The sequence below is a fragment of the Sinocyclocheilus rhinocerous genome, unplaced genomic scaffold (genome assembly GCF_001515625.1).
Source record: "Sinocyclocheilus rhinocerous isolate Xijiao unplaced genomic scaffold, SAMN03320098_v1.1 scaffold1529, whole genome shotgun sequence".
Lineage (NCBI taxonomy): Eukaryota > Metazoa > Chordata > Actinopteri > Cypriniformes > Cyprinidae > Sinocyclocheilus > Sinocyclocheilus rhinocerous.
The window spans coordinates 98,821-107,600 of record NW_015648524.1 but is presented as its reverse complement, the minus strand read 5'-3'; the positions used below and the strand labels follow the sequence as shown (position 1 = coordinate 107,600).

The window sequence follows — 8,780 nt, the reverse complement described above, 5'->3', positions numbered from 1 at the left end:
AATTCCACCCAGTAAAATCTTCAGAGTCTAATAGCAGATTATTGGAGCACCTGTCGGTGGCTCGCCGACTCCCGTCATCGGAACAGATTGTGACAGTTTTGTCAGAAGAAGAACCTGGCTGTGAGCATGCCTAGCACGATGCCCGCATGGCACACGCCGGTGCTTGCGAGAGGCACGCCAGTCAATAATACTGCCGCCTGCGCGAAGCTATCAATTATTGCCGCAATTATTTGTCTAGTTGGATATTCAAAATGTCATGTGAAAAAGATGATTACATATTCCGCTGAGCATTGCCATGTGTAATGAAATGAAGCGGGCCCTTGTTAAACATGGAGATGCGGTAACCTGTCCTTCAGAGATCCCTGTGGCTGGTTAGGAGACGGCGGACCCTCAAAGTCTATTTAAAGAACTGAACCTTCTGAGGACCCTGAATTGAAAGCGAATTGGGTTTTGTGTTCGACATGAAGCGAATTAAAACTCTCCTTCAACCTCGACAACAACAGATAGCCATTACGGTTGTAGCTGTGTGACAGGAGTGAAAAATACCCATTGCATGATAATACAAAAATGTATACTAGGTTGAACCCTCTGCAGGTGGCAGCAATTAAATGTAATTTCTGCAGATTGTAATGATCCATAATTTAGCTGGCCTTTGCATCAACCCCCCTGATATAAAGTAGTGCGCAGTCTTGATTTGGTGCAGGGCTTTCAGCTGTTGGTCATGAGTGAGATTGTCAGGAGGTGCTCGTGGGTGGCAGGGCCATAGAGCAGCAATGTGCTGTTATTTTTCTCTCTGTTCACACCAACCGTCACCTCCCTCACTGCCCATCTCTGTCAGCTGAAAGCTGGCGTGTGATATTGTCACCATTGCTCTTTTGTTTTGGGACCTTGGGATAATTTTTTAATTTATTTTATTTAATAATAAATTTTTTAAACGTCTGTCAGATTTGTCTGTCAAGTTTGAAGTCTTTAGTATATACCAGGGGTATGCACAATGCAGGTTCCAGGGTTATTTGGAAAGATTTTGGTCTTTTAAACGTGTATGTTTTGTTGCCTTTAATTAATAAATAAAATATATACCTCATCTGGATTTGATTTAAAAAGAAATTTTTCTCAGAAAAAGATTATCTTATATTTTTCCTGACTTATTTCCGGTGAAGCTGTTTGATGGGTCTGTTTTTGTTTAAAATGATATCCAGTTTAATTTGAGTAAAATGGAACACATTTATGGTTTGATGTTACTGATAGGGCTTAAGATGATAAAAAAGTTTGGGAAACACTGATATACGTCACCACGTTTTATATTATTCTGAGCTTTACTCATGTTAGTCATTCCTAAACACCTATCATTTATTTGTTGCACACATTTGTCATGTAGAGTGGGTGTGTGTTTTCATTTACCATGTTTAAGAAGTGCCAAGGCAGAGACAAAATGATGACAGCACAAAAGGGTGCAGCGATGTCCGGAGGTGGCTGTCTGCCCGCCACGGAGCCTTCCAGAACCACCCCCATTTGTGTGCATTAACAGGATTATCTGAGAAAACCCACAGTGGCTTTGGCTTGCCTTTCCTCCTCTGAGCAGCAGAAAGGCCTTGCCTCGTTACATGCTTTGCTGGCTATTGAAGACTTCAGAGAAAGCCCCTCTGAGGAAAACAAACGAGATGAAAGAGTGCACGCTGCCTGTTCGGCTCCGTTCAGCACCTCTTTCAGCCTTTCTTCCCGCCATCTCTCCATTTTTTTGCTTTTTTCCCTCTCCCCTCTTTCTCTCGGGATGGTTGTAAACAGTACATGATAGCAGTTTAGAGACCTCTGGCTTATTGGGGGGAGTTAAATCCATCTCCCCTGTCCATTTTCGCTGTTTGTTGTTGTGGTTCCTGTGTGGATGATGGCTTTTTTCCTGACCGCTTGACCTTGCGTTTTTGGGAGCGTAGGTAGATATCTGTACCTTGCATGTAACATCCCTTTTAGCGCTGGTAATTTTCAAAGTTCAAACTGCCACTCATTACCTCATGAAAATATCCATTTCATTGCCATTTGTGAGTTAATCGTGTGTTTTTTAACTATAGGCATCCTGAACCCGCTGCTTGTTTACCTGTTGGTGGTGCAAATGCCATTTGCAGCACTTTATAAAATTTTTTTTTTCAGGAATTTATTCAGTGCAATTATCAAAAATGGTTCTGTAGCTTTTGACAGCTTTCATCTGGACTAGATAAAACATTTAGACTTGAGCATATTTATGAGAGAGGTACGTTTTTTCCTCCAATATGTTTTGTAGTAATGAAGATGTTTTTACCTTTTTTATTAATATATATATTTTTAAACATTTTTATAATACTAAATACATGTTACGCACATGTGTTTAATACAGGCACGTTTAAAAAATAAATAAATTAAAGGTTAAAACTAGTACATAAATTATAAGTGTTGAAAAAGTTGTAAAAACATCTGTTCATTTGTTTAAAGAGACCAGACAATTGGGCATCTGCTAGTTTTTCAAGTTTTTTTTTTTTTTTTGAGAATATAATGTATCAGTTCCTCCAAAATGCAGAGACAAAAAATATTTCATAAATGGGTAACATTGCATCAGGCTTCAGCACAGTGTGTTTAATGATGAAAGGCTCTTGTTTCCAGCCTCCTTTATTATTTAATCTCCTAAATGAGGAGGTGGAGGAGTCAGAAACATTAAATGAGATTACAAACGCAATGGGAGGAAAATCGCCGGTCATTGTCAAAGTGCCATTGAAAGTCAATTATTGTTTTAAATGTTCCTTTGCTGTGACAATTGTCTATATACTTTACTGTTTTAGTTGTAAGGGAGTAGATGGTCTCTCTTTTTGCTTTTTTTTTCTATTCTACTGGTAGATTCCTTTATTTCCATTTTAAGCAACTGTTGCTTAAACTCATCTTTTTTGAGCTTGCATTTGAAGAGCTGACAATTTATTAAATAGGATTCAAATTTCAAAACAATCTTTTTTTCATTGTGTGAAGTGTTTGCAACAAATGTTACTATTCTCCTATAGCTTTCCACTGGTTTAAAACACCTGAATTTTGTGTAATGTAACCTTTAATACATCTTAACAAAATGTGTGTTTCCTCTGTTGCCCCTTTACAGGATATATTTCTGTAGTCCTTCCAGATTTTGTTTACTGTATGCTTCCTGTTCGTCTGTGTTTGTACATGGATGAAAGTGTTCAGCTTGAGAGAGCACTATTGTTTGCTTTTATAGCCCTGCTGACAACCGTTACAAGAACCAGCTGAACGGTGTACAGCCGAAACCCCAACACAGTCTTTCTCTGCTGGGCTACCAGTGCTTTGTCTGGTCTTGTGTTGTGAAAAGCTCTGCTCCACTGGGTCCTGGCCTTTAGTGCTGTTTGGGAGCATGTTTATAATAAGAGCTGTGTTTACTGTTATGTGATACTTGCTTTTGCCTGTTGAGTGGCTAAAGTCGACAAGAGACTGTTAGTATGGGGGTCTGCACAGGCCTGGGGTCTAGATGGGAGATGAGGGAGGTTCATAAATGATTAAGACCCAATCTTTAGGCTTTTTTGTAGGTCCAAAATACACAAGTGAGCAGCTGAGAAAGGGAATGAGAACAAACACATGTAGCAGATCTAGTGATCTTTTAATGGTTCTATTCTATTCTATTCTATTGTTCCTTTAAATGAGTTGCAGTTAATATTGGAGAATTAACTCTTCGCTTATGTGTTTTGCAGGTAAAGCTGAGCCCAGCAGCTACACTTGCACAACCTGTAAGCAGCCGTTCAGCAGTGCCTGGTTTCTGCTGCAACATGCCCAGAACACTCATGGCTTCCGCATCTACCTTGAGAGTGAGCGCGGAAGTCCGCTCACGCCCCGTGTGGGAGCTCCTTTGGGAATGGGTGTAGATTGCTCCTCTCAGCCCCCCTTGCATGGCATCCATCTCCCAGAGGGAAGCCCATTCAACCTACTGCGGATACCCAACTCTGGACGTGATGGACCCCCTCTCCGAGAGGGTCGGTTTCCCCCTACGCCGCCTCTCTTTAGCCCTCCACCCCGCCATCACTTGGACCCTCATCGCATGGAGCACCTGAGCCAGGAGGAGCTGGCTTTGGCTACCCACCACCCGAGTGCCTTCGACAGGGTGCTGCGCCTCAACCCCATACCCATGGATCCCCCAGTTATGGACTTCTCTCGTAGGTTGAGGGAGCTGGCTGGTAACACCTCAGGGTCAACTCCTCCTCTCTCACCCAACAGGCCCAGCCCTATGCAACGGCTACTACAACCATTCCAGTCAGGAACCAAGCCACCCTTTCTCTCCACCCCTCCCCTACCTTCCATGCAGTCCCCCTCTGGCTCCCAGTCCACCCCGACCCCTCTTACGCAACAGTCCAACACGCCAATGAAGAGCAAGTCTTGTGAGTTCTGTGGGAAGACCTTCAAGTTCCAGAGTAATTTAATCGTGCATCGACGCAGTCACACGGGTGAGAAACCTTACAAGTGCCACTTGTGCGACCATGCCTGTACGCAGGCCAGCAAGCTGAAGCGACACATGAAGACACACATGAACAAGTCATCGCCCATGACGGTCAAGTCCGACGATGGCTTGTCCACAGCCAGCTCCCCTGAGCCGGGAACCAGCGACTTGGTGGGTAGTGCCAGTAATGCCCTCAAGTCCGTGGTAGCCAAATTCAAAAGCGTAAACAACCGCCTGATTCCAGAGAACGGAGAGGAAGAAGAGGAAGAAGAAGAGGAGGAGGAGGAGGAAGAAGAGGAGGAAGAGGAAGAGGAGGAAGGAGAGGAGGAGGAGCTGGAGAGAGAGGGAGGTAGAAACAACTACCACTTCAGCCTCAACCTCGAGGCTGCACGGCACCACGAGAACAATGGCGGACGTCTGGGTGCAGGCGAGGACGGGATCCCGCGCTCGCTGCCTGAGGTTATGCAGGGCATGGGCTTGGCTGCCAGCATGCAGCACTACAGCGAGGCGTTTCATCAACACAAGCGAGGAGCCCTTAACTCTGACAATGATGCACATAGGGACATGTGTGATGAGGACTCGGCTCTGGAATCAGACAGAGTGGATGAGGGCTGTGGCTCAGCTATCAATGGTCGAGGCTCGTCCCCCAGTGAGTCTGCCTCTGTTGGTTTGTCCAAGAAGCTCCTACTGGGCAGTCCTAGCTCACTTAGTCCTTTCTCCAAACGAATCAAGCTGGAGAAGGACTTTGACCTCTCCACCCCTACAATCCCCAATACTGAGAATGTCTATTCCCAGTGGTTGGCTGGCTATGCTGCTTCTCGGCAGCTGAAGGACCCCTTTCTGAACTTCGGGGATTCCAGACAATCGCCTTTCGCCTCGTCTTCAGAGCACTCCTCAGAGAATGGAAGCCTGCGCTTCTCTACGCCACCAGGGGACCTGGATGGTGGCGTCTCGGGCCGCAGCGGTACTGGCAGTGGCGGCAGCACGCCACACCTCGGGGGTCATGGTCGGCCCAGCTCGAAAGATGGCCGACGCAGTGACACCTGCGAGTTCTGCGGCAAAATATTCAAAAACTGCAGCAATCTGACAGTGCACCGGCGCAGCCACACGGGTGAGAGGCCTTATAAGTGTGATCTCTGTAATTATGCCTGTGCTCAGAGCAGCAAGCTAACACGGCACATGAAAACGCACGGGCAAGTGGGCAAGGACGTTTACAAATGTGAAATCTGTCAGATGCCTTTTAGTGTGTACAGCACCCTTGAGAAACACATGAAAAAATGGCACAGTGACCGCGAATTGAACAACGAAATTAAAACTGAGTAGCGGTGGAGTGTGGTGGCTCACTTGCCTGTTAACAGCGAATAACACCTTACCCCACTCCCACCCTCATCCTTGTAGATTTCCCTGTTTCGCTAGTCCAGTGGAGGCTAAGACAACGTGCTTGGCACCACCAGCACACCCTTTTCATTTACCGTTGAATGCATGATCTGTATCGGGGCAATACTATTGCATTGACGCAAACTTGGAGCCTTTCTCTTGTGCAATAATTTACATGTTGTGTACTTTTTCATTTTTCTTTCCCATTTTGGAAAATTTGACAGCATGCATGATATATTTGGGCTAATTTTAAAAATAAATTGTCCCTGGTTGGTTAGTTGTTTAGTAAAAGTGTTGCTCTTATCGTTCATTATTTTACAAATGTTTTTTTTTCTTTTTCTTTCTTTTTCTTTTTTTATTTTGAGATCAAAGAAAAAGAAAAGAAAAAAACAACCATGCTGCATACATTCTGTAATACATATCATGTACAGTTTTGTGTTGTAACATGGAGGACTACAGGCTATCGCTTAACCCTCTTTGGGCGGGCTGGAAATCGCACTTAAACTAATCTTTCAAAAAGATGTTCTGTCCACATAGGGTTAAAATACTAATTGGCCCCTATTACGGAATAAAAATAATTACAGCCTTTGGATTTCTTAAAAAGGAAACAGCATTAAGATTTGAATTTGTACTATCATTTGGTAAAACAAACAAAAAGAGTGCCTTGGATATCTTGAAATTGCATTGGTTAATCTCATCTGCTGTAATTCTGGAGTCTCAGCTAGATACTACATAAGGATCGATCGGATCCTCAGAAGGTTCTTGCATCAAGTACCTTACCGCTACAGTCAACTGTGACTTTAGAGAGAAATAATAATAATCAAAAAGCTAAGGAAATTTCTAGTTAATCACCATTAGGTACCTACGTAAAACGTATCCTTCCATCGTGGTTTATGTCCTGGGCATGGCACATGCAGTATATGGTATGGGATTCAGCCTCGTTTACTTCTTCTATCTGAAGGTACTGTACTTGGCGGTACTAGTTTTCAGTCCACAATCATTTGACTTTTCTGTGTTTGTTCAAGTCTTCTCTTCAGTAGCACAACATTTTGATGTTTCTTTGATGACCATTGTTAGTGTGAACGTCCATTGCGAAGGAACACCTGAGGGCATTTGGAGCAAACTAATGTAATGTATACTTGAGAATTGGTTATTAAGAAAGCATTGAAATATTTGCAGCTGTCAGTGATGATTAACTATGAATTGCCTACAGGTCTGAGTCAAAATCTTATTTCTTTATTATTGCCTATGTCTGAGCTCCCTAAAAGACTAAATGAACCTGAAAGACTGACTGAGCAAGAGCGAGACACAGAGAGAGGGAAAACCATACACGTCACTTTTGTTCCTTTGTTTTATATGAGTTTCACACATGGTGTGGTATAAGTTGACATTCAAGGAGACTCTTTTTCATTGTTGCATTATGACATCAATGACTCTAGACAACGTTTTTTGGTGTTTAGACAGCACCTGCCACTCTGCCCTTCTTTTTATATTAGACATGCTAATTGGAGGTATAGTAGTTGAATATAAATTAAGATTGCTTGCTTGTTGGACAACGAAGTGCACTGTTAAAGTTTCCCAGTTTACAGGTATTCACGAGAGGGAAAACGTCCTAATGAATCGAACATGGTGTCATTGTTTAATGTAAAAAAGCCAACTCCTCCTCCCACCTCATGAAGATAAAGCCCACCTCCGATATAATATTATTGTGTCAAAGCACACAGTGCTTGACAAAGTACGGACAATTGAAACTTGCTGCTTTCACTGCAAGAACTTTTTTTGTACAAATCTTTTTTTTAAGTATGAAAATAAAATGACTTTTTTAAAAAGTAACATTTCATTATCTTAGGGGAAACTGTATTTAAGTTTGTTGTTTCTCTTTTCCTCTTTGTCTTGGTGGTGTTCAAGACTTGATCACAATATATATAAAATGGGAAAAATCTGTGATTTTTTTTTTCCTGCTTTTTCTTTCTTTTTTCATCTTGGCTCTTCACAGCTCTTCAGGTCAAACTTGCATTGGGGAAAGGTTTAAGATTATATATAAAATATATAATAGAGAAACTTAAATATAGGAAAATGCACATCATGTCAGTTCCTATGCTAAAACACATTTATGGTCTACTTTCTTCTGTATTTCTAGAATGGTATTTGAATTAAATGTTCACCTAGTGTAGGTACTACAGTATTTATATTGAGGCTTGTATTTTTAACTGTTGCTTGTTCTCTCAAAAGGTATTATTGTACCTTTTTTGGTAGTGGAAAAAAACAACAAGCTGCCACGGTATATTTTTTTAATTTGGCAGGATAATATAGTGCGAATTATTTGTATGTTTAAAAAAAGAAAATGAAAAAAAAAAAATCAAATTAAAAAATTAAAGTATGTGGCATTGTACAAAGGAGGCCATTCAATGGTTTCCCCGAGGAGTCTTTTGAGAATGTCCACACTAGCTAAAACAGGTGGTTGTACATATCTTTTTTCTGTTCTTCTTTTTAAAAACCTCCTCTGCTGCCATTCTGTATGCAGTACAGCAAGCTAATGTTGGGTTGTTCTGTAGTGTGCTTCTGTCTTTTCACCTGTCTCACCTGAATACATTCCAAGCATCTTGAAAAAAAGCTAACGTCATATGCAGTAAATTACCAGTAAATAAACAAACAAACAAACAAAAAAATAATTCAAATAAATGAATTCAAATAATCAATGTTTTGCAGGTGTTTTTTTTCATTGCCAAATATTAAATGGTGCTTTATATTTAGATTGGGACGACTTTCATATGCAAAGCATATTTAAAAATGAAATGGAGCTAAAGGAGCAGCCCACTTAAGTTCATACTCTTTTGTAAAAGGCAATGCGGAATATTTTGTTATCAGCCTTTTCTATTCCTGTTATGAGAGCTGTTTGTTGTAACTTGAACTTGAACTTTATCTTTTTCAATGGGAGTCACTATTTATT

General features: G+C 41.6%; 1 pseudogene; it reads left to right on the top strand.

Moving 5' to 3' along the window:
• The first annotated feature begins 3,493 nt into the window (after window positions 1-3,493).
• LOC107709798 (B-cell lymphoma/leukemia 11A pseudogene) lies at window positions 3,494-6,064 on the top strand (annotated as a pseudogene).
• Window positions 6,065-8,780: the final 2,716 nt, after the last annotated feature.